Source organism: Aedes aegypti, chromosome 1 (assembly GCF_002204515.2).
Source record: "Aedes aegypti strain LVP_AGWG chromosome 1, AaegL5.0 Primary Assembly, whole genome shotgun sequence".
Taxonomy (NCBI): Eukaryota; Metazoa; Arthropoda; class Insecta; order Diptera; family Culicidae; genus Aedes; species Aedes aegypti.
Window position 1 is genome coordinate 11082957 of NC_035107.1, and position 27104 is coordinate 11110060.

Here is a 27104-nt window from a genome sequence, read left to right on the forward strand (position 1 = left end):
GAAGACCGTTTTTGTCTAATGTGTCATTCTAAAGCTCAAAATGCATCTTTCCGCGTAAAACTGATTCCTGGACCATAGTGCCCTGTAGGTTAGCAATTTTCAAGTCACGGATAATTGGAAATTATCACGGAATCGGCTATAATGTAGCCATCAAATCATGAAATTTTAACGAAAACGCACCAGCATAAACCTTCAGAGAAACAGTTGAATTAGATGACCATGTGTCCTGTGTTTGATTGACCATACAAATTATCATTTTTGGGGCGCCTCAAAATTTACGACAAAATGACCAATTTGCTTCTAAACATCTATGCCAAGCTAATTGGAACACCTTTTTGTGAACTATTATGGTTGATTTCTACTTTTGTTGAATTGAAACAGTTTAGTATCCATTGAAACTATAGCCGGTTTTTCAGGACACTAAGTCCATGTGGCCACATCAAGTACTTTCTAAATGGTGCAACCCACATTATATTAATGATAATGGATATCAGATCTTAAAGATGTATGCAAATTAATTAATCTTATAAATGCTAAAATAATATAACTAATTTAAAATGATCGTCATTGAAAATAAAAAAGATACCTTGGCATGTTCCAAAAAATCGACTTGACCCGGTGACCCACCGGAATAACTCCGGCCACAGGAATATTCCCGAGTTTCTCTGGCCACTTTTGGAAACTAGATATGAGTACAGGTATACTGGCAAAAATATTTAAATCCGTTAAGTATTCGCTGAGAGATGAGGGTAATAGCATTCTTGTTTTCATTCAGGCCTATTCGGATTAAAAAATAGACTCGTCGGGCCTCCCATAGACTTGACAGATTCCGTTCAAGTTTCCACTGTAGCTTCTGGAAAAGCTAGTGAAAAAGTTGACTAACACTGGCATCTAATCCAAGATTTTCTAATTTCAAATGACGTTCAAATTACATGCAAGTTATTTTCGTTATTATCTCCACAATTTTTGAACCAATTTCAATAGCTTATGATTTATTTAAAAGTAAATTATTGGGGCATGATATTTTCAAGAATTTTTGTGTTTTAAGTGAATTGAATGACTATTTAATTGATTTCAAATAGTTTTAATATTTTCCGATAAATTATGTTATTTTTTATAGAGATGTATGCTATAGAACAACAGGCTTATACTCTAACCATTTAAAATTTTTATCCATTTTTATTATTTTTCTTGGCGTTAACGCCCTCACTGGGACAGAGCCTGCTTCTCAGCTTAGTGTTCTTATGAGCACTTCCACAGGTATTAACTGAGAGCTTTGCCAATGTTGCCATTTTTGCATTCGTATATCGTGTGGCAGGTACGATTATACTCTATGTCCAGGGAAGTCAAGGAAATTTCCATTACGAAAAGTTCCTGGACCGATCGGGAATCGAACCCAGACACCTTCAGCATGGCTTTGCTTTGTAGCCGTGGACTCTAACCACTCGGCTAAGGAAGATCCCTTAGAAATAGTTTGTATTCAGCTGAAAAGAGGCTGTATCAACAATATTTTCGCTGAACAAGCTGTTGTTCAGCTATCTATGTTACTACGGTTATTAGAGAGTATATTAATTTCGAATCCAAGGCAAAGGCAAGCGATTATTAGTACTGCTTTTAATGGTTTCTAATTATCTCAAGGCTCATGTTGTGATTAATTATGTGGAAATAGATATGAAAGTTATTGAAAAAAGACCTATTACAAATCCAAATACAGCAACAGAGGCTTTTATTTAGCTTAGTGCTAAGATGTACGGATTTCGATCCCACACGATAACTTTTCACAGATTGGTCAATGCTAATGTTCAAGGAACATTCGAGAATCCTTATTTGGAAAACTTTCGTTGTTCTTAATGGTAAGTCACGGATTTTATGTAATTCATGGGGATAATTTAACAGCTGTGCGAGAATAAGGCTAGGTTTCTGACGCATGGCTTAGTGTCAATACCACAATTCTCAGAAAATTAATCAAACAAATATTATAATATTATTGAGAGACAAACAAATATTAAATATTATTGAGAGACGTGCTCTCGTTGAGGCAATTCTCTAAAGCGGAATATTTTGAACTTATTTGATGTCTTCAGATACGATTAATGTCATAAAATATCTAAAACCTGATCACAGTGACGAATAAGAACATGAATGAAAAAAAATGTTTTGGCCTGAGTTTAATTGTAATTTAATTTAATTGTATAGTAAATATACATAATTAAATCATTTTTTAGCGGAAAATGCCATCAACAATCAAAACAATAAATGACAAAGAGAGATTTCGTTTTATGGGTAATCTGTTGGGAAACAAAGTATTGTTTTTTAACGATATTTTTCTATCAGGGAGCTCACGACAATTGCCATCAACCATGTGCAAAATTCACAAGTCAAGCCATTAGAGACATAAATAGCAATGATTTGTTTGAAAACATGAGATACAATTCAAAAAAGGAAAGAAAGGACATTTTTGTGATTTTCGGAAATTGAAGGGGAGATAGTCCGATTCAAAAACGTGTAAACGACTTGACAACTACATTAAATATTAAGAGTTATAAATCACATAAAAATATAGGCGACAGTAAGCAAATATGAAGAAAATGTTCGATTTTTCATGTATAAACGAATAAACGGGGGTTTATAGTAGTATAGACGGACATAATAAAGCCCAAGATAATTGCTCAAAATCTATTTTATAGTATAGAAGTTTACACAGTGTACCAAAAATATCAATTCTATCAAATCATGTGTGTCTGGTAAATTTGCTGATCCAGAAAAAACACAATTTTGAGCAACATGTCCCCAAAGTGGTATAAAGAAGGTTTTATGAATGTTAGCATGAAATTTTATCTATAATTTATTAATATTTCCATGGATCTTTTCCACCAAGCATACAAAATTAGACTTAAACATTCATGTAAAATATACAGTGCTGTTCTGAATAATAGCAGCGCATGTCGATTTTAATACAAAATGCTCAACTTCGACATGCTGTATTGTTTTGTTCCCTTTCAAGCAATCGAGCTGAAATTTTCTCCACAGAACTACAAATATGATCAATTTTGTAACTATAAAATTTCAGTTTTTTCTGAGTCCCTGCCGAAAAGTGAGACACTAGGTGAAATTTTTCGAAAAAATAGCAGTTTTTCATTTTAAAATTTTTCTTCTACAAATATTTTAAACATTTTCGGTTTAGGTGTAGGTTTGATAAGTAGGAGGAGATTGTTCCAATGGTAAGTGATATACAATTTAAAACTATAATGTCAAGCCGAAATTCAAATTTTTAAAACTGCTATTTTTTCGAACAATTTCACCTAGTATCTCACTTTCCGGCAGGGGCTTAGAAAATTTTGAAATTTTGTGTTTACAAAATTGGGCATATTGTAGTTCTGTGGAAAAAATTTCAACTCGATTGCTTGAAAGGGAACAAAACTTCAGCATGTCAAAGTTGAGCATTTTGTATGAAAATCAACATGCGCTGCTATTATTCAGAACAGCACTGTAGGTTAGTTAAACTGTACGACTAAATTTCAATCGAATCGATTTTTCTGACATGCATTCAGTCTCCATATCAAATTCTTCGTTTATTTTATATTGAAAGGTACAATACTTTTCTAAAACACAAACAAATACTTAAGAACATCGAAAGCACTATGAACTTTGTAGAAAAATATTCCTGACCACTTAAGTTCAAACTTCTGTGGTAGATTGAGTAAATATACAAGCTACTAAATTTGCACGCAAGTTGATTGAAAGTTAAATGATCTATTTCCAACTTCCAATATTTGAAAACACGTGGACGTCTTATGATATTTTTGGGGATGGATTGAGCATCCCTTAACGAGCTAAGCTGCGGTATTTTAGAGCTTCAGCAAACAAACAAAAAATGTTTCACAGTTTTATCTTTGACAGTATAAATCTTTTCTCTGTGATTTTTTTTAACATGGAAACAGGTAGGTATATGATAACGCTTCAAACCAACGGTTTCTACAAGTTACGGTTTGAACTCCGTTTGGGCCAACTATGCAACGCATGAAAACTGCAAATAACACCAGGTTATAGAAAATGTAGAGTTTCTTATAAAATATCAAGTGAGGGTGGGTCATTTCGCATAAGGACGATTCCCATACGGAAGTTTAGCATAATTGACATTTGGCATAATGAGAATTAAATGCCTTCTTTAAAATGCTACCTGTTCTTGTATGAAGGTGCTTCATGCGAAATGTTCATTATTACAAACGTCCGTATGCGAAACGTCTTTATGCGAAAAGGATCACCTCCATATCAAGTAGTGTAGAATGGATTGTTTATTTCTCCACGTTAAAGATGCTAACACAAACATTTTATCTGTTTCTGTAAGAAAAATGCCAAAAATTCAGAAACAACCTATGTCAACCTGTGCAGGTTTCAGAATTGATTGATCTCTTCTTCTTCTTCATGGCATTACGTCCCCACTGGAACAGAGCCTGCTTCTCAGCTTAGTGATCTTAAGAGCACTTCCACAGTTATTAACTGAGAGCTTATTGTGCCAATGACCATTTTTGCATGCGTATATCGTGTGGCAGGTATGAAGATACTTTATGCCCTGGGAAGTCGAGAAAATTTCCAACTCGAAAAGATCCTCGACCGGTGGGATTCGAACCCACGACCCTCAGCTTGATCTTGCTGATTAGCTGCGCGTTTACCGCTACGGCTAACTGGGCCCCGCATAATTGATTGATATGTCTTGTTATTCACTACAGTGGCTCATCCCAATATGGAAAATATCATATATTCAGTATACTACCTTCCTAAAAGCTTCGTTTGATTTAAATCATGGCTAGTGTCTCCGCAAAAGGCTCTAAGATTGTACTCGACACCAAATGTTTAATGCATATCAACGCTGATGTAGATTTTGAAGTTTTTGCTCCATTACATTCAAAAGCTGTTGATTATGATAAAAATCATTCTCCTAAAGTTTCAAATGATTTTTAAGAAATTTGGCAGAGCGTACGTGCTTTAACGTTTTTACGGATATACAATGGAAGAGACCATTTTGTTTTGAGCCCTCCGATTCTTCGTCTTAATATTTTACGAAAAATCTCGCTTAAAATGCTTTTTTCCAACTACAACTTGGTATTAGACTGTGGTAGCCTTGAATGATTTGATACATTTTTGGCGAAATGAATTCCATTGCTGCCAACCAGTTGATGCGTTCTCGTAAATCGATCATGAATAGCAATTTCTATTTGCGTGCTAGCAAACATAGTCCTTCAGCAAATAAGCTGCGAGGGAAATTTCCTCAGAGAAGTGAAGCCGTTTGTTTGGTGTTATTCAAAATTATGATAGCCCACATTTTCATAGAAATGAAATTGCACGTTTTCATTTTTAGAAATTATGCAGCAAAGTTCAATGCAAAAAGTCCCCAACAAATTTTTTTTTCGTAGATTCCCAGTTTCCCAATTCAGAGTCTATGAAAGACTTTAGAAATTAAAAGCAGATAAATTTCACGCAAAAATGTTATTAAAATCAATTCTAGTCTTTGTTGATTTTTTTTCGGATGCAAATGAACCATAAACTAAAAGAGATAAGAGTTCTTTCACTCCCCAAATATCGCATAGAAGTGGTTCATAGTCTAGTAATATATCTGTTTTGTAATCAGAAAATCGAAAGATCAGCTCCCAATTCGACACAATTACATACACAGAAAATGTTAGGTTTTATACAGTGTTTGCATTAGCGTTGGGCAAATTTGTCCATAACATCGATGTTATTGAATCGATTCAAATTTAAACTGTCGAATCGATTCATCGATTTAATCGAATCCTTCGCATCGATGTTTTTGAATCGATTCGAATCGAAATCAAATTGAAATTTATGAAACTTGAAATGTGACCAAATGCATTTGCATTAATTGTTACCCTCTTTCAATACAATCAGTTTGAAATTCAATAGGAAATACTACATATTTCAAGGCTCGTTCAAAATTCTATTTCGTTTTCATCGACACATTCAAAAATACTCATAGATTTTACCAAAATGATTCGAATAAAAAAATCAAATGAGGAGAATCGATTCACCCGATTTTAGATGCTCCAAACATCGATTCCAAAAATCGATTAATCGTTATCAAAACATCGATTTTCGGAACATCGATTCAAAATCGCCCAACGCTAGTTTGCATTGAAATAAGACACTTTTTCACACACAAGTTCGTTACATTTTCACATCAGATATCATGGTTACTATGATGGTTTTCTCGAACAACTTTCTAAAGGATATAATTTACATTACTTAATATTTCCATAAGTCAATATGCTCAAAGCAAAGCCATGCCGGAAGAGTCAAGGGTCGAATTCTGGTTGGTCCTGGTTCTCTACAAATCAGTTTTGATAGATTCTGATAGAAACTCCTAAGATCACAGCTGAAATACCATAATTTCTAAAATTATATCCAAAATGTCGTATAAACTTCGACAATAGAAGCGTAAAAGTTTCGAAATGTAGTATTTAATACTTCTAATGGAGAAACCCCATAATCTGGGTTGAATGCTAAGATATCGGCTGAGACAGAATGCTAGCGGATCCTCACATATAGACTCAAACTGTTCAGTAATATTCTGAAACCATAGTGTGGCGGGGACCTCTAAAATTCCTGAATGTTATTTGAAAATAAGAATAATTATTATAAACTAATTGATAGCACAGCACAATTGTGAATCATGTAAAGGAAGACATAGAAAAGCCAGTGTCCAAAAAAACCGATCGAATCCGACAGACACCATTCAATAATTGCGTAAACATTATGCGCATTTACTCTAATCCATTGCTGTAAAGACCAATTTAGGTAACCATAAGTAACAGAACTTTTCATCAACATCAGCTTTTCAAAATCCCAAAGCGCCGAACCGGTGTTGAAGCAAACCACACTACAGAGAAGTTCAATCACCTTAACCACTAAACCAACGGTGCGCAACTCTTCTAGCAAAACTCACAAATCTAGTAATCCTTTGGCGTCGATCATATGGCACAGCCTACTGATCTGCACCCATAGATCAAACTACTCAGTGGAACTACACTTTTTTAATACTCGTTAAGACCAATTTTCATTAAAAACATTTCAAAGGGGACCATTGTTTTCTGATCTTTGTTGTAGTTTGTTGTTGTTGTTGTTGATCATTTTCCTCACCTCGACAGCGTTCGATTGCTTGTTTGGCCGCGCTAGTGGTAGTAGTGGTAGAGTACCGAAAGCTGCTGAAATACTAGCATACAACATTGGGGGGGCCCTCGCAAGGGTCCGAGTCTTCATCAAATGCCGTTGGTAAAACACAAAAATCATATCCCGCTCTCGGATTTTTTTTGTGGGGCTTTGTCCTGCTTATTGTATTATCCTATATATGATTTGGCACTCGAGTTTCTCGTTTGTTGGTTTGTGTTCTGCTTAGCTTAATGTTGCTTAGGATTGGTTTTTGTTTTATTAACTATAAGAGGAGGTGTTCATTTTGGTTTGATTTTGGTTTCGTTTTTTTTTTGTTTTCTTACAAACCAATGCTAACCCTGGAATCTTTTGTACACTACCTCTGGGAGATTTGAGATTTTAAAATTGATTCAATCGAAAACATTTTGCCTTCTTTTTCTTGTATCACAATTCACATCGGTAACTAGATTGGTGCACTGACGGTTTTTTGCTTTCGTCTGTTTTTTCGCTTTGCCGATGGAGACGCGCGATATTTTTTGATTATTGAGAAAAAGGGGAGTAAATTTTGAATTTTTCCAAAGCACTCTTTTCTTGCACTTGATTTCTGTTTCTGTGTTGTGTTTTGCCGTTGTAAGTTAGAATGCCGAAAAGCGAGGGACTTTTGCGTTCATCCCTCTTGGTATGCCAAAAAGGGGGGTCAAGAACTTTCTTTAATCACGTTTTCTTTTTTTTCCGGCGAGGAGGGTCCTCTGGAGTCTTGACCGGAGGAGGACCAACTCCTTGAAGCACTACTTCAACAAAACTGGGAACTACTATCTCACGCACTTTTCTTCCTCGAAAGTCGGCGAAGAAATGAAGGCGCCGCGCGTAAGGAGCCAACCTTCGAGTCCCGACTGCTCGTCGTCGTCGTTTTCGTCGTTTTCGCTTGGCGTTCGGGAGTGCGTGAAAAGAAATTCATACATGTGACGAAAGTTGTTTAATAACTGCATCACAATTTTACAACAAGTTAATCTGCTGCTGGCCGATCAAGAACGAAAAGGGGAAGAAGAAAGTGTGGAAAGTCGGAAAAGTACACTCACTCACACAGACGCCGATGGGTTGCACAGTGGTTCGATCCGGAATAAACGTCAGCAGAAATCTCAAACTCTCATACAAATGGTAAATATTGTTGTATTTTTGTTCAACTTATATATCTGATATAGTTTGTCTATAAATGTAAGTCCCGACAAACTTCGTCTTGCCATCAAGTAGGCTGTTGCGAAACGTCATGTCCCCCTTAAAAAATGACACATTTGTCTTCTTCCAAGTTAGTGTCTTCTTGATATCGAGTTACTTAAGTTACAAGTTACTTAATACTTAACTCGATGGTCCCTTGGATAGTAATTACACTGGTTTTGTGTTCTGTAACTCAATTTCTCCCTATCTCGATGGTCCCTTCAGTATCGAGTTAAAGAGTGTTGTCTGTAGCTGATGAATGATGGACTGCCAATATGAATTTTCTTAAAAATCACGTCTACGGTCTATTCAAAGAGTTGTAAAAAATTCAAAATCTGATGAATCTGCTTCAAATTTTGTATTTAAACTAAAAAAGTATCGAGGCGGTCGTTCGAAGAAAACTACATTTAGTTTTGAGATTTTTGCCGCCTTCGAACCGCTGTGAATTGGGACGAAGAAAGCGCGAAGCCAAGCAAAGGAGGCCTGGATCAGTAGTCCGAGCGAGCAGTGAGCGACGGTGGATCGAAGTGGGCAGTGCACCAACACAGGTAACCGAGCGGACGCAATGCACGGCACGCACATTCACGGTTGCTTCGATTTGGGCAGGGAAGGACGGAAGCACGAAACAACAAAAGAGAAAAGAAGGGATGTGCGTGTGCAAGATGAAAACGGAAAACACCGGGGCAAAACGCAAACCGAAACGAACACCGAAATGGATGCAAGAAAGTTTCCCAAATAGCCGCGGGGAGGAATGGGTAATTGCAACGTGTGCAGCGAGTGTGTGTTGCCACCCGGAACCTTGTGGCAGTGTTTGGGAATGGGGGAAATGTTGCCAGCGTTCTAGTTTCGATTTGATTTTATATGGGTAATAAAACTCATATAAATTCTCTGTTTTAGACATTTTATCTAACTCCCTATCTTTCAACTGTCTCTTTACCAAACCAACCAATTCTTGAAGCGCACCCTCTGTATGTATTACGATAATAAGAACAAAAGGACGCTATCCAACGTCAAAATCAAGCCAAAACGATTTAGGCCAAAGAATTCAGCGGAGCAGTTGCACTATGATAAAAATAAATAAAATAAAAGATTCATAGTGCAACTCTAATCAGATCTTTTGACACACTCATATATAGTATTCAAATGATTTCTTGTATGATTATTGGGGGCTCCATGATTCTTGGCGTTTCTATCCGGTCATCTGTTAAAGCAATTCACCCCTATTCTTGTCTACGTTCGAATGCTCTTTCGATCGAAAGCCGTTTTGCATTCTTGTTAACGCAGGCAAAATCAAGTCGGATTCGAATGAATAGGATTCGATCGAAAATTGAATCCGCCGTAAACATGAATGAGGGTGATTCATAGATTCATCACAAGCTATTTAGTGGAGAACGTCCATGGTGGTTAAATGGTAATCACTTCGGTTTTTGAGAGGTTCCTGATAAAATCTTTGAAAAATTCTTGTGAAACTCCCTGACGGTTTCTCAAAGAAGCTCTTGATGGATTTTAATAATCTATGACTATTGTTCGATGTAATTTATCCATTGGTGATTTAATGTCAATAGGTTTTAATGCGTTCTCCACTCACTTTCTGAGTGGATTATTTGTGTGATCGTCGGCTGATGAAGGCGAGATTTTAAATTTTTAACTAAACAAAGCTTATTGCAGGTTACCCAAATTATCGACGAAAGCTTCAAGAATCCTGCCTTAAAGAACAAAGAGCATATCTCGATCAAGCATAACAAGAGCAAAGAGCATAGGCTCGTCTGGTCTTAACGAGTCTGTAATTTGTAGCGATTAAATGTATGGCAAAACATACTCCTAGAGTTACTGTGCACGTGCTGTAGCCTTAGGTGCAGGAGCCTCATTGCTTGCGAGCGCACGGGAGCGCTGTATATTGTGAGACCTTTTTTGGTGCGCCTCATTTTTCTTGAAATGTGTCTCACTGCGGTCTCATGCGCTTCGTCACATGTGCTGTTTAAAATTCAGCGCAATAATTGAAGTGATTACAAAAGTTTTCAATGGGGTTCGAAATTGTAACTCTTGGATCGCGAGTCTTTAACCATATCATGTAGACCATCTAGACACCTGTACAATGAAGCGAAAATAGTTGTAGAGACTCTTCGTTACTAAGCAGTTGTTTCACAACTTGGATACCGATGGTGAGCCGTAGCGCCGAACAGCGCATGAGACGAGTCTCCCCGGGAGCACATCACCTAGCGCGCGCTTTTAGAATTTTCGTGAGCCTCCAGCAAGCGCAGCACACTAGGATTCCGATGAGCTGAGAGACGGTTTGGTTGGAGGCTCGTCAGTACATTTTTGTGCTCCTGAGAAATATGTAACCCTACATACTCCAAATACATTTTCGAGCATAGGTGACGTGATAGTGATCGATGATAGGTGATCGATGAATTTCTATTGTTAGTTAACCTTCCGTCAGTCGCTCAAAAAAAAGTTACACCAGCGGTCGCATCGTGTACTGAGTACACGCGGAGCAATTTTGATTGTCAATCTAAAGCTAAGCAAGATAGAGTATTGATGTCTTCGGCAAATTTCTTCAGTTCAACGGTACCAGTTGGTCAGTGGACAAATGAAACTTTGAAAACATCCTCACCTTCCAGTGGCCACGGATTGTGCCCCAAGGGAACCGACAAAGTGGTCATTTCGCTATGCAACATCTCGAACACAAATATCTCAGGATCTAGATATTTCAGCAAGATGGTGTTTCCGGCAAAGTTGTTCAGTAGGTCAAGGACTAACATGTGATAGGCCACTTGTTTCGGAATTCTGTCACCAGATGGCGCTAGTGAGCATGTAATTTTTCACACACAGATATCTCAGGATCCTGACTACCTAGAAAGATGCGGCCTTCGACAAAGTTGTTTAATAGGTCATGGACTAACATATTTTAGGCCATCTAACTAATACAATATTTCAATCGCGAATATCTTAAGATCCCGATTTTTTAGAAAGATGGTGTTTCCGGCAAAGTTGTTCAGTAGTTCAAAAACTAATATGTGATGATTCATTTAATTCGGAATTCTTTCACCAGATGGCGCTAATAAGCATGACATTTTTGGAACACAGATATCTCAGGATCCCGATTACCTAGAATGCTGACGTCTTCGACAAAAGTGTTGAGATGGCGCTAGTGAGCATGCTGTATATTGATCGCGGCTATCTCAGGATAGCGATTTCATAGCAAGATGGTGTCTTCGGCAAAGCTGTTTAGTAGATCAAGGACTAAACATTTGACGTGCGAATCACCTCGAATGTGATAGAAGAGTGCATGGTGACGTCACCTTCTCTGTCCCTCTCTCATCACGCTCAATTAACTGTCCAGCGCTTTGACATTCACTGTTAGAATTATTTCGATATTTTATATGGAGATGACATCCACTGCCGGAATTGTTAACATTTTTTTTTTATAGGGAGTTTCGAGGTGATGTCAGGCGTACAACTATCAATAGTCATTGCCTGTGTTGTTTATAAATAAATTCAAAATGCTCTCAGTGCATCTCAAGTTTGATCATACTCTCTGGGTTTATCATTATAGTCAACGCTCCATGAATGCTCCGAAGGGATCTTTCTTAAAATCATAGTCACAAGAACATGTACGCTAGAGTGGTTCAAAAAATCGTTTTTTTTCCACACCGCTCATTCGATTCTGGATCAAACTCTTAGTGTTCTCCCAAAATTTTAGCTCATTTGAATGAAAACTGAGACTGCACAAGCCCTTTATAGTTTATATGGGAATTACTATGGGAAAAGCAAGCAATTCATTCAATCAGTCATAGTGTTTGCCCATGTGCTCTTGGGGGTTAGAGCTACGTCGATACTGTGAGATACATTCATTGGTTACAACTTTGCCGAAGACCGTTTTCAAATCGGACGCCTCAGTAATTAGTTATTGATTTATATCTCACATATTCTTCAGCAGTGCTCATTTAACTTCTGAACAGGCAACATTGCTGCACCTGGCGCGAAAGATAGTACGCACAAATCATGGCTACTATGTTTTACTGCATATATCCAGTGATGCCTGCAGAACAACCCAATAATTATAGCCAAAGTTTTACAACTCATTCAAAAATCGATAACTAATTACCGGGGCGTCCGATTGAAAAACGGTCTTCGACAAAGTTGTAGCTTATTACTGTATCTTACAGCATCAACATAGTTCTAATCCTCAAGATCACATAGGCAAACACTATTAACGATTGAATGAATTGCTTGCTTTTCCCATAGTAATTCCCATATAAATTATAAAGGGCTTGTGCAGTCTCAGTTTTCATCCAAATGAGCTCAAATTTTGGGAGGACACTTAGAATTTGATCCAGAATCGAATGAGCGGTGTGGAGCAAAAACGTTTTTTTGAACCACTCTAATGTACGCCCAATGCTAAAATCGACGTGTTTGGCCAATCGACCAACAGATGGTGGTAGTGAGCAAACGTCAAACACGAACAAAAACGATGCGATCGCTGCGAGTGGTGGATTGACCATATACCATATAATTTAATCGGCCATCCAGCTTTTTACGAGCGCTAATGGCTGCCGCTAATAGGCTCACTTTCTGGTAGGGATTAAACGATTTGACGTTTAGCTTGGGTCCGTTCAATAGAAAACGACCCAAGCCAAACGTCAAATCGACATGTCCCTACCAGAAAGCGAGCCTGTTAGCGGCAGCCATTAGTGCTTTTAAAAACCTGGATTAAGGGGGCAGGATCTGTCATTGATTTCGAAATATTCAAGAGCAGTTTTTCCGTTCAAAATCCAGATAATTTACATGAAAATGTGTTCACTGTATTCTATTCTCCAACCGAAACACAGTGAACACATTTTCATCGAATAATTTTTAGATTTTGACAGAAAAACTGCTTTTGAAGTTTCAATGATGACGATGATTACCACGACGGATCGTTGAGCGTTAAAAAGGTGGTCGATGAACAGTGATTAGAGTGTGACGTCTGTTTGTCTGTGGTAATACCTTGGAAATCTGTTGTTGAGGATAATTACAGTAAACATGAAATTTCAATTTTAGTATGGTTCCATGAGTCGATATCGAGTAGCAAAAAATTGACTCATGGAGATTTCACAATATACCAGTGCAAAAAATATTTAATATTATTTATGTTGCTATATAAATGAAGCATGCCGAAATGAAACGATCTTTTTTGACTAATTTTTGTAGTCAAATTATTTAGATATTGAAATAGAAAATCATCCTTCAACATTGATTTTGTTACATACATTGTTAATAATTAATGCTATATCATAACATGTTTAGGAAACCCTTTGCATTGGGGTCGAAAACGAATGTTACCTAAATCAAACAGTACTTATGTTGTGGAAAATTTGGTTTACCGACATCTTGGTAGAATATGTTCCAAGATTAGATTTTGAAAATAACCGAATCCTCAGCTCTTGGGTTCTTGGCGAAATGTTTCGCTGAGGTCGAAGACATAATGTAAGTTCCATTTACCCGGTTCACCGTATCATGAGAACTTCCGAGATCATACAACCTGTAAACCGCGTAGATATAGTGCGTCTTATGTGTGGAGACTGTGCGTTTAACCTAGTCTTTTCACGCAAACATAATGAATGTATTTATCAGAAGCTCGTTTAATGGGCTAAATATAAAGAAGATTAATTAATTTGAATCTAGAATTTGAACGAGAATAAACTTTATATCTAGCATTTTATGTTGTGCTTGCCTATTAATTCATTGGTAGCGAAATATTTTAACATTTGCCAAAACGTGAACTGATAGCCCAAATGATCAGCATCATAAGATGTTCAGAAAATAAAATGATCACTGGCGCCAAATTATATAATTCCGAATATAATTGCCCATAACATGTCAACAATTTGCTTACTGAATAACTTTGACGAAGACGTCAAGTTTTAAAATAATCGGGAACTCGAGATTCTGTATTAGAAAAATTTGAATCAGGAATTCTAGTGTAGCCTGATGGAAGTTTTTGAAATCTAGCAACCCACTGCATTTAAAATTGACTGAAGAAGGATTTTAAGTATATTTCACCCCTCACACGTTGGTCCGTGATATACAGAACAACTTCATCAAAGACATCATCTCTCTAATTCAATTTTATTTTCCTTATCAAGATCCTGAAATACCTGCATTCGAAAAAATACATAATCATTTGCACCGTGTTGTGGAAGAATTCCTAATCAAGCACATCACATGTTTAGTCCTTGATCTACTTAACAACTTTGCTGAATACACCATCTTGCTTTAATATCGTAATACTGAGATTGCCGATCAGAATACAGCATGCTCAGTAGCACCATCTGGTAGTAGATTTTCTAGTTGGGTGGCCTATCACATGACCTATCACCTAATCAACACTTTTGTAAAAGACGTGAACTACCTAGAAATCTGAATAATGAGATACCAGTGTTCGAAAAACGCCATGCTTACTAGCGCCATCTGGTGAAAGAATTCCGATTTAAATAGATCATCACATATTAGTCATTGAACTACTGAACAACTTTCCGGAAACACCATCTTTCTAAAAAATCGGGATCTTAAGATATTCGCGATTGAAATATTGTATACTCACTAACGCCATCTGATGGCAGAAGTTAGGTGGCCTTAAATATGTTAGGCCATGGCCAACTAAACAACTTTGTCGAAGACCGCATCGCAGACAGACGTTCAAGTTAGACTCAGCCACTTGTGTAAAAATATGGCCGCCACGAATCGCCAAGTGGCAATAAGCTAACAGATGGCGTTAGTGGCGTATGCGTCCCACCATCACCCCAATCACATTTCGTTGACTGCGTGACACACAACCGCTCCCACAGTTGACGTACTCAACGCTAAAAACGATGCACATTTTTTACGCTGGGTGGGTGATGTTCCTTTTTGGATCTAATTTCTCATGTAAAAGTTAATTGAATCCATTGTAATTTTTATCATAAGTTTTAATTAAATTTACTCACAGATTCATGCTAGTATAACACCCCGACTAGAGGCTTGTAACAGAAATATAATAAAATTTTATCAGAATATGATATGCATATCATATTATGATATAATTTTATTAGGCTCCGTTATCCATAGAACATAATAAAACAAAAATATAACATAATGTGTTTTATTTCCCTTTAAGATATATTTTTGTTCATTTTTAACAACTTTATAACAAAATAAATAGATAGTTATGCATTTCAATAATATACAATATTATCATATATCAAACAGTATTATAATTTTGATACTTTGTATCAAACATTATAACTTGGTTTGATATGTTTTTGATAGAATTAAAACACATTTTGTTATGTTTATGTTACTTTTCATACACTTTTTGTTATAATTTTAGTTATTTTAACAACATCCTGCATCAAGTTTGTAACAACATATGTTCGAAAAAACTTATAACATAATAACATATGCTGATATAATTTTGTTATGTACCCTTAGTAAAATAAATTTGCGTGAAAATATCACAATCGTGTGAATAATTTTTCAAGTGATTTTTTTGATATTTTTGTTCAGTGGGTGGTGGACTGGGTGGCAAGCGAGAAGATGAAGCCACGTGCTTTTACGAACTGTCACTGTACTGCAGCAATTTGCTCCCTAGGTGACACCACGGTAGAATTTACACAGGAATTTTGAATAAATTTGTTCCTGCTTAAACGTCTGTCTGCGACCGCATCTTTCTAGGTAGTCAAGATCCTGAGATATCTGTGTTTGATGGTGTTAGGTTAAAAACACAATGTTTTCGAATACTTTTCGTTGATTTTTTTTTTGAAAAATTTCTTCTGTACAAGCAAAAAGAAGAGTAGCTCTTGGAATAGGACCAACACCCGGATGAATTTGAAGAGATTTCAACGTGTTTTTCGGCTTTTCACAAAGTGCGTGTACTCCGTACACTAGGCGACTGACGGTGGGTTAAGATGCATCGAAGCCAAACCTCTATTTTTCAAAAAGACAAATTTCGAGAACCAGACAACCGTTTGTGTTGAAAATTTAACTCATTGGGCCAATCGATCAAATTTTCAGCGCGAACAGCTGTCTGGTTCTCTAGATTTGTGCTCTTGAAAAAAAGAGGTTTTCTTCGATGCATCTTCACTTTAAAAGAAAGTTCTAGCCGTAAATCAGCATCAGAAATACGTACGTATTCCAATAGCAAGTTACTGATGTAGACTAATACCTGTAGACCACTTGTAGAAATTCAGTGAACATCTTTGGGAAGAAATATTAAATTATGAAAACACTGAAAATTTATTTTACTAAGAATAAATATTGAAAAAAATTATTTTTTATAGTTGTATGCCCACCTATCGGATTGCAAAGTATAGGCTAGTAGTTCTTAGTAATAAATTAGATTGTACAAGAACAGTGATTGTATTTCGGAAGAAAGATAATTTTTCTATTGCACTAAAAATTTATTTTGCTTAAAAAAAACTCCAAGTTTGAACTTATTAGCCTAAAAATCGGAATTCAAAGCGATTACATATATTTTTTTGTATTGATTTACTTTTAGAAGTTTGGTTAACATGTTTGTGGTTGATTAAAAATTTCAGATTACACTCAAAATTTATTTTGGTAAAAAATTGATGTTGGCAATTATTTGCTTGTATCATTCTAAAAGTCTAGAAAATTAGTTTGGGCAGAAATAGATTTTTTGGAAAAAAAAATCTCAAAATTTATTTTATGTAAAAACTACATTATATCTTTTTTTACTGTTTGACTGTAAATTCAAATAATGGTATAAATACATGTATTTTTTTCTACAATGCATCAATTTTTGAATTCTAGTCAACGCGTCAGAGCAGAAATAAAGCTTTTAGTTTACGCTTATTTTTTTACTTTCAAAACAACTAAAACTCAAGGTTTTAGCCTGTTAGTCTGTTAATTCAAAATGTAAACCAATGTTGTTTTAGATGTCTAGTGAACATGTTTGAGCAATAATTAAATTTCAAATAATACTCAAAATTTATTTTACTAGGAAACGTCCAATGTTTAACCTGTTTATACGTTAAATCAAATTTCAAAGTGATGACAAGTTTTTTTTAACCTAAGTTTGTTTGCACAAGATGTTGGAACAGAAATGAACGAATTCACGAGTCACATTAAATTTTGCTTTGAAAACAAACAGTTACAAAAATACTTTTTGCATAATTCTTGTAAAATAAATTTAAGTACAATAAAAACTAACTAAAACCATACATTTTCAATGAACTTCTACTAGCTGACTGATGTAAAAAAAATCACAGGTCTTTGTTGTGGAAGTCGAGACATTTGTTTTTAATTATTGATTTACAGGCAAAAGTTTAAAAAGGGGTTTTTTGTAGTTTTTGAAATGAAATAAATATTTAAAAAAAAATATTCTGGCCAAACTTATTCAAAAGACATCTATAATAAAATTAATAGCGACAAAACATGTTGTCATCGCATCAAATATATTTTGATTTATTGGCAAATATGATAAAAAATGGGATTTTCGTAATTTTCAAAACTGAAATCAATTTAGAGTGTAATCAAAAAAATATACTTGTTTTAATTAATTATGATACGTGGTTTACGGCTAACCAGCCGAATGGAAGCTTGAAAACTACCGAAAAACTAAACATTACATTTAATTACATGCAATTGGATTAAATGAACAAATTCATGTGAAGTTTTGCGAAAAAGTTACACGTCTTGTCGGTGAGAATCGAACTCATGACTCCCTGATCTCCATTTAGGGCGCGTTACCCCTACGCCACGAGAGGACTCATGGACGCAAAAGTTAACCTTAATTCGATTTCAGCTCAATAGTCACGTGGGCCTTTTTTGCAAAGCGCACCTCTTTCAGAAGAATTAGATGACCATCCAAACACAACGCTTTCTAATGCCTAGTCCGAGAGCGCATTATTTTTTAGGTATTGAAAGAGGTGCGATGTGCTAAAAAGGACTACGTGATTATTGAGCTACAGTCTTGAATTTTGCGTGAAAAAAATAAATTTTTCGTAGTTTTTTTTTTATCAAAAGATATTTTGAGTGTAATCACAAAATTCTATTTCTGCCCAAACATGTTTGCTGGGCTTTTATAATAAAATTCATGTAGAAAGATGTAACATATCTTAATTTGTGCCATAAATCTGTGCCAGATAATAATAAGAAGAATTTTTTGTTTAAAAATGGGTTTAGATATATTTCAAATGGATATAGATATATTTCAAATGGATATAGACCTTGAATAGTATCAAATTCCTCTGCTGCAAAAATCTTGAAAATCCCATAGAAATCTACGGAGATATGCACTGTTAAAGTTGAACTTTTAACTTTTTCTGAACCCTTTGTTGTAAGCGTAAGTTTTCAAATAGTTGAACGTTTTCTAACGAAAATATTTTTTTACAACATTTACTGTTTCTGAAGGATCAACTAGCATTATTTTCTCCTAAAGAGCTATCAGTTATCGACGACACACTTTAAAGAATATTTTTGGATCTTCACCATAGACTTTATTCTATTTGGCTAAAACTGTATTTATTTAATGAGAACGTAACTATCGATAACAATTTTGGAATCCAAGCACAATTGTGAGACACCTTGGGCGTTAACGGGTAAATTAACAAATTATGAGTAAAAATATGAGAATAACCCTCGTACTTATGTATGTGGTACTTGATGGTGTAGTGGTGAGGTGTTGGATTCTGAATCCAAAGTTCGCGTATTCGAGATGGGTGAAAACTTTTTTCTTATTTTCATCGAATGTTTGTGGCATTGTACTTCTGATTGCAAAAGTGTTGAAAAGTAGGACAAAGTGTGTAAATAGCTTCCACTTTGATAGGTGTCAAACGATTTGTAAAGTTTCTGCCGGCTGAACATTGTATTTATCCCACCTTTAAAATTTTGATTTCAAACTTTCACAAACTAGTTTTAATTGCATTTTAAGTGCATACATTTTTAAAACGATCACATGTGTGGTTCAAATTGGTTATTTTAACGTTTATGAAGCTATTATAATACCTTGGCAGTTTGTTTTATTTCTATTTCTTATCTTGTCTCTTATGTAACATAAGATGTTATATATTACACAAAAAATGCTTCGGCATAAATAAGTCTATTGTACGCTGCACAAAAAAAAACGTATTTTGTGTCACTTGGGAGATTTCTTAATGTACTCCAGAAACAACTTTATTCAAAAAACTCCTTATAAATCTTCTATAGAATTTCTTCCGTAAATTCCTTTTAAAAATCTTCTAGATACACATATTTATAAAAAAAAGACTGCAACAATTCATTGTACAACACCCTTCGTTTTGTGAATATCCCAAGAGCCTGACCACTTTGAAAGATGACGTCTTCGGCAAAGTTGTTCCGAAATTTGATAGTCCTTGAATTGTTCGAGTTAGTTGATTCAAAATTTTGCCACCAGGTGGCGCTAGTGAACATGAAACTTTTGTTTTGTGGATATCCTCCGAGCTTCAGTAGCTCAAATGCTTTCTTTGTTTATCATCAGGATCATGAAATATTCGCAAAACAAAAATTTCATACTCACTAGCGCCGCCTGGTGGCAAAATTTTGAATCGATATACTCGAACAATGATAGTCCTTAACCTATTCAACAACTTTGCCGAAGACCGGTCAGGATCCTGAAATATCTGCAAAACAAAAGTAAAAGTTCTATGCCCACTAGTATCACCTAGCGGTCGAATTTCAAATAATTGAGATTGACGTTACGAAAACCGATTTGTATCAACAATGAAACATGCAAAAAAAAATCTTTCGTTAGTGACTTGAAGAATTTCCTATCAATCAAATCAAAAAAACTGCTAAATAAATCAGAAGTTTATTTGCTAAAATAGTCGACAAATATACCTTGGGAAACTAAAATTCAGGTTTCCCCTAGAGTGCTAACTTATATCGAAGTTACTAGTAATAGAATATTGACAAACTTATGCTAATGTTGAATAATTTTAACAAAAAACTTACTGTCTCTGGTATTATTCTCAGTTTCTTGATGAGATATGCAATTTTCAACTACAATTTTTATTAGTGACTTTTTCATGAAAGAAATTGCATTGATTCGGAGGCGATTGACACTAGTTAAAACCTCTGTAATAAATAATAATAATAATTGCATTGAAAATCTAATTTTCCTTCGGAATTTTTCAATGTGCAAAAAATTAATTTAAATCGAAATGAAATCTAATTCTAAGCGTCTTAGTTCTAAGTCGATTTTGCGCTCATCGGCACCCAACCAACGAAACGACGCACCTCGCGCCGGAGCATTATTCTATCCAACTTTATTATTTTCAATGCCGTCGCACGTTTGTACCATTTTTAAGTCGCAGTAACTTGCACTGCACTCCGCAGTCGCGCCAAGCCGCGAGATTCAAATAAATTAAATAAACATTACTACTTTTTACTTGCGCACACTTTTACCTTCCTAACCCATGTGGAGAGGAGGACTTTTTGCGCGATTCGCTCATCCATCGGTTTTCCGTCTCTGTCCAGCGCCAGTCACGGTGTGTCTGAAACCGATATTGGCGAAAAAATTGTCCACTAGGGTAGGTGTACCAGTTATGGCCATAGTGGTTCCCTATTTCGCCACACATGATATCTAGAATGTCTTCACATTTTGAAAAATCTTTTGTCTTTTAGCAGTAAAATAAAGGATAAATCTCGATGTTAAAACATTCAAAAAGATTAAAAATGTAAAAGTTATCCAAATTGTGCATATGGCCAAATAGGGAACCACTATGGCCATAACTGGTACACTTTCCCTAATTCGACACCCACCATTCGTAAGATATAGGAATCGAACATCTCCTGAAAATTTGTTTTAATAACGAAAGAATATTTTTAAGACATTTTATTTATTTGGTTACATTTGGCTTGAATGTCCTCAATGTGATTTTTGAAAGTTAAATTTGCATCTAGCATATACCATATACCTTGATACTATCATCTGACCATTTTATTTGGACCCCTCGCATCCAGTCAGATGGAATTGAGGGACACCAGCTTTCAGGAAGTCTTTCAGTTCTTGGAGTTTTGATAATTAACCTTAAATGCATGATTGAAAATGTATATTGAAAAATTAAAGTTTTTTTTTTAATTTACAATCAAGCCTTCATGTCAAACACTGTCTTCTATATCTTGATGGCATGATCAGTTGAATAGTCTTCAGATTTGTTGGAACGATTCAAATTTGTTACACGTAAAAGTTGATGAGTGGTCGAATGTCCATGTCGGAATGCGAACCGTGAATTGGTGAAAATTGAAATTTCATTGATGTGAATCATCATTCTGTTCAAAATGACTTTTTCAAATAGTTTAATAATAGTTAATAACGGTTTCAGACACACCGTGCCAGTGCAATAGGCTGCGAGTGCAACTGTGTCGGAGTGCATTCTGCGCGTCTGATGCAGATGAGGTAATAAAAAACAACAAACGACTCTTCCTGGATTGCCTTCGCACTGCTTTTTCTGCCAGCACTGGTCTCTTATGGCTTCCTTTCGAGAAACCGTTCGGACGGACATTGCAGAAACGCATCAGCCCGTGGCGAAGCCACCCACTTTTAGGGATGCAGTGGGTGGCAAAGCCAAAAGGATCCTTCAGGACAAGAGCCACCACCCCACACACCACCCATAAAACAAGACCAAAAGCGAACGTCTTAAAATGAAAGGGGAGGGGGGCCTTTCGGCGTTCCTCTTCTCCTCTGCTGCATTTCCCTTTCGTTTGGAGAACTTTTCGCTTCGTCCATGTGTTCGAGCGAAGACAATGCGTCGATGCACTTTTCGCTATGTGTAGGTATATGAACCGATCGGGAGGAAATGTACGAACAGGAACAAATATGATTATGCTTTGCAAAATGTTCACCGGTTGACCATTCAGATTTGAGCCTACTTCCTTTTCTTCCTGGCATTACGTTCCTACGGAGCAAGAAACCTGCTTCACAGCTTAGTGTTTTCATGAGTACTTCTATAGTTTTTAACTGAGAGTTTTCTTTGCCAATTGACCATTTTTGCATGTGTATTTCGTGTGGCAACCACGAAGTGTTCTATGCCCTGGGGTATTGATAAAATTTCCAATCCAAAAAGATGCTTGTCCGGTGATATTTGATCCGATGACTCTCACGACTTGTCTTGCCCAATAGCTGCGCGTTTACCGTTATGACTATTTGGACCCTTTGGATTTTGACCAGAAGAAGCAGATAAATGAACTGAAATCAAAGTAAATGAAGTAATTAACCATAACAATATAGGGAAGATGTACCGGTATTCCATGTACCAGTTATTCGCCACCCCGGCTTATATACCGTTTTACAACATATATGGTTGCCAATCGTTTAGTGTTCGCTAAATTGCTTTAAGATTTCTCAGAAATAATAGAAAAAAAACATTTTTCTTAAAAATGTTGCTCCTTTGCTCCTATTTTTCGCCATGGTGTTCCTGATTCGCCACCCTCCATAAGAAATCAACGTAGGTGGCGAATTCAGGAATCGAAATTAAAATCGAGGCGAATACTGGTGCAAAAGGTCCAGTATTCGCCATTCCCATTTTTAGCTTAGCTTAGCTTAGACTGACTACACATATCAATGGTTGCTATTCCGTGATTGACCGAAGTCAGTGAAAATGCACAAAGAATCAACTAGAAGTTCGGCTGGGATTGGTCATAATCTTCTTCAGTGTGCATAATTCAGTGCCTCTATTTATACAGGGTCAATAACGGCGCCGGCCACGTCCTTGCAGTCAGGTGGGATTGGGGGAAGGAATGTTAGTGTGTAACCTTTGCTTTTTGGAGACCGTGTTTGCCTCTGCATCTCCACAAAGGTTACTGGGAGGGATGTTTGTTAATGGGGAGGATCGTTGGGTCATAGGATTCACTTTGATAAGCGATTAGACCATGATAAACAATGATTTGTGAGATATATACATGCTTATACGTAAATATAATATTTTCATGTGATATGAACAATTTCTATGTAGAGGAAAATTATGCCAACACTTGAGGTGACGAACCATTCAAAGTTTGTTGAACAAATACCTAAATGTAACATTCCTACAGCTGTCAGGACGAAAGCATGTGTTATTATATTTTACTCATTTGAAAAGAAACAAAAAACTCGATTGGTTGGGACATCATAGAACACTCTTATTCTTATGCCGACACTTACAGTGGCGAACCATCCAAAGTTTGTTGAATAAAGTGAACCTTTCGCAAGTCTACACTTGTAGTGTCGAACCATTCAAAGTTTTTTTAATTACAAAAATAAAGGTATATAAGAGGTGTTCTGAAAAAAAATGTTAAGCCTAAATAAATTATGAATCAGAGTTTGTGTCGACACTCACAGTGACGAACCATCCATAGTTTGTTGAAACATCATATTTACATCCCACCATTGTAACGATTGAATGTGCAGTCATACATATTTTATAGATTAGAAATAGTAGCATGAAACGAGCTCACCAATTGATCCGTTATCCTTGACTGAGCAGCCACAATCCACTTTCGGCTTCACTCGTTTGCTCGGCTATAAAAAAGCACTCAGGAAAAAAAAAATAAGCGCGCGACCCAAAAAGAATAAAAAAAAAACTGTTCGGGCTTTCTTGACGCACTGCCCAGGAGCAAGCGTCAAGGTCGAAGGATCAAACAGAACTCCGTATTCGCCACCCCCATTTTTAATACAAAAACAAAGTTTTTGATTAGTTTTCACATTTTTCCCTGAGCATGGATTGAAAGCTTTCGTTTAATGTATTGACAGTAACCAAAGGTCTTTTGATTAATGTGTAAACAATATTTTCTTTAGGGTGGCCAAAACTGGTACACCTCCCCTAGCATAGCATAGCATAGCATAGACTGACTGTACATGTCAATGGTTGCTACTACGTGATTGATCGGACCTGGTAAGAATTGCTCTACGATCCAAATGAATAAGGGATGGGAGTTTCCACTTATTCTCGAAGTACAATTTTAGCAGATCTAATATTATTGATCAATAACGGCGCCGACTAAGTCCTTACAGTCAGTTGGGATGGGGAAGGAATGTTAGGGTGTAATGATTGTTGCTTCCGAGAATACCTCTGCATTTCCACAATCACCACGGGAAGGGTGTTTATTAGTGAGGGAGGAAAAGATCTGGGAGTCACCATTGGTCAGTGATGCGATCCATGGATAAAGAGGAAAAATACGACTTAAACTTAAAGCTAGTTTTGCATTTTATCTCGAGAAGTTTTTGGTAGAAGATTTAAAAAGTCGTCAAAATCCATTATGTCGAACCATTCAAAGATGTTTTTAGTAATGTCGAAAAAAAATATATGTATATATTTTAAATAACATGAAACAGAAATGATGCCGACACTTGTAGTGACGAACCATACATAGTTTGTTTGAAAATTACAGAAGAGTAACGCTGTACATTTTTGTCTCGAGATGAAAAATTTTTGGTAGGAGTTTTAAAATATACGTCAACATCCATAATGTAGAACCACTCAAAAGATGTTTTTAGTAATGTTAAAGAGAGAAAATATATGTATTTAGAAATTATTTAAAACAGGCATAATACCGACACTGGTAGTGACGAACCATACAAAGTTTGTTTGAATATTACATAGAATTAACGCTGTCATGAAAAAATGTGTCATTATAAGCATGAAACGAGCTCACCAGTTGGTAACCCATCCTCGACTGAACACGGATATCTTTTCGCACTCACACAAAGCGAACCGTAAAACTACTCGGCGTCCCAAAAACAAACCGTCTTGCTTAGGCTTTCCGAAGCACTGCCCAGCAAAACGCGCGAAAGCGAAACACAAACTCCCGGCGTTCCGAAAACAAACCGTCGCGCTTGGGCTTTCCCCCAAAACTGGTACACCTCCCGTATAAGACTAAGTCAAACTCAAATCATCGATATAAACGTTCAATTTTTTTGCATTAGCGACGGATCACTATTCTTGATCGACACGAATGCATCCTGGTGTAAAGTGTCGTTAATAGGGTTACCATATTTGCTCGCACCGGAAAGAGTACATTTTTTTAACTCTGTAAAAGAGTACTAAAGAGTACACTTGGACAAATTTGAAAATGCACTTTTTAATAATGTGTTTGACTTAATTTACTTGTCTTGAACTTTTTAATTATTTCTTAATTCTGAAGTTGTTGGTCACATTAACACTACTGGCAATTAAATGAGAGATTTGATAAAATGAAAATGTTTATAAATTACGATTTTTCTTCGCCTACATATTGCAAACAATTATGAGATTCATAAGGACAGCCACTTTTCGTACATTTCAATCACAGTAAAATATGCAGGGATACAATGTTATCAACGTTTCATTCTAGGTATAGCAAAAATTAACCTATTTACGCCAATCCTCTAATATACTTACTTACTATTTTGAACACTGACTCTGAGTGAATCAATATTTTTTTTATAACGGCGTATATTATGAAGAATATTTACTTTCAAAAAGGTTTTGTTCTGCATTCATCAAGAATATTCTTATGCAAACCAGATGAACTGAGAAGAGTGAATTTTAACACCTTAGATCGCAAAAGAAACTGTAGCGTTTTTTTTCAGTTTTACATTAAGATTATGTAAAAACTTTAAGAAAAGCAACTGCTTGTTTGATCGAACAGTTTCCTTTGATCTTTAGATGCTATACCGTTTCATTTCCACAGCTTTGTTCAACAATTGCATCATCAAAATGAGGTTTTCAGAAAAAGAGCTTGAACAGAAGTGTTTTGAAATAGGCTAAACTATTGAAAAAAAAACTCGAACAATGTTCATCTAAAAATAAACAATTACAGTCGACTCTCCACATATCGAAATCGAATGGAAAGATAGAGACAAAGAACATACTTTTGATTAATACAGGATTGAAAACCGCTCCGTTGCCAGGAAAATAGGGAAAATAAGAAACAATTAAACGACATGTGGTGTTCCTACTTTATTCAGAATCACGAAAATCTAGTCTAGTATCCTTTGATAATGGGCAAAATGGAGAGAAAATCGTAAATGAAAATCACATCGAGATTTGGACATATATAGGAGGATATCGAGATGTGGAGAGGAAAATTGTATGCAAACTGGAAGAAACTGAAGAAATTATCGACATAGGGAGAGATATCCAGATGTAGATGGGAAAGATTTTAAACTGATTTCTTAGTCAAGTTATTTGATTTGATCATCATTCGTCAGTAACATCTGGAAAAGAGTACACTTGAGCCCGTTGAGCAAAAAAGAATAGTACACATTTCTTTAAGGCTAAAAAGAGTACGTCTGGTAACCCTAGTCGTTAATACTTAAAAAAAACTATTCTTGAGGTGCAGGTTTTCAATATATAGAAAAATATAGACTTCAAAACACTTCGAAATTATGTCCGGTTTTGGAGGCCACCTTTGGATTTGAATGATTTTTTCTCCATTTTGTTCATCAAGGTTCCGTAGTGTTTTTGTGTATTAAAATCCCAGGATATCACCGGTAAAATCGGAAAAATGAGAGTGAACGGAAAAGATATTTTGTATGGGACAATCCATAGCGTTTTTCAACAGCCTACTTGACGACAAGACAGAGTTTGCCGGGAACGCTAGTATTCATAATAAGTATGTAACAAGATTGAATAAGCAACCAATAATTTCTGAGTTTTGAGTCACTCAGGTGTCAGGTTCTGGGGGATCTTCCCTAATATTACATCCATACATTAATGAAAATCAGAAACAGGTTGATGCACTTTGCTATATTTCTTATATTC

General features: G+C 36.0%; 1 protein-coding gene across 5 annotated transcripts in view; it reads right to left on the minus strand.

The window, feature by feature from the left end:
* LOC5566531 (zinc finger protein 236) overlaps positions 1-27104 on the minus strand; it is a 103299-nt gene that overhangs the window by 64781 nt on the left and 11414 nt on the right. Inside the window, exon 1 of one of the 5 annotated variants that reach the window (XM_021838887.1) lies at positions 7156-8269. The exons of the other annotated variants lie outside the window; for them this stretch is intronic. The gene's annotated coding sequence lies outside the window, so the exon portion shown is untranslated. Of the gene's footprint in view, positions 1-7155; positions 8270-27104 lie in introns of those variants that run through there. 5 annotated transcript variants of the gene reach the window in all.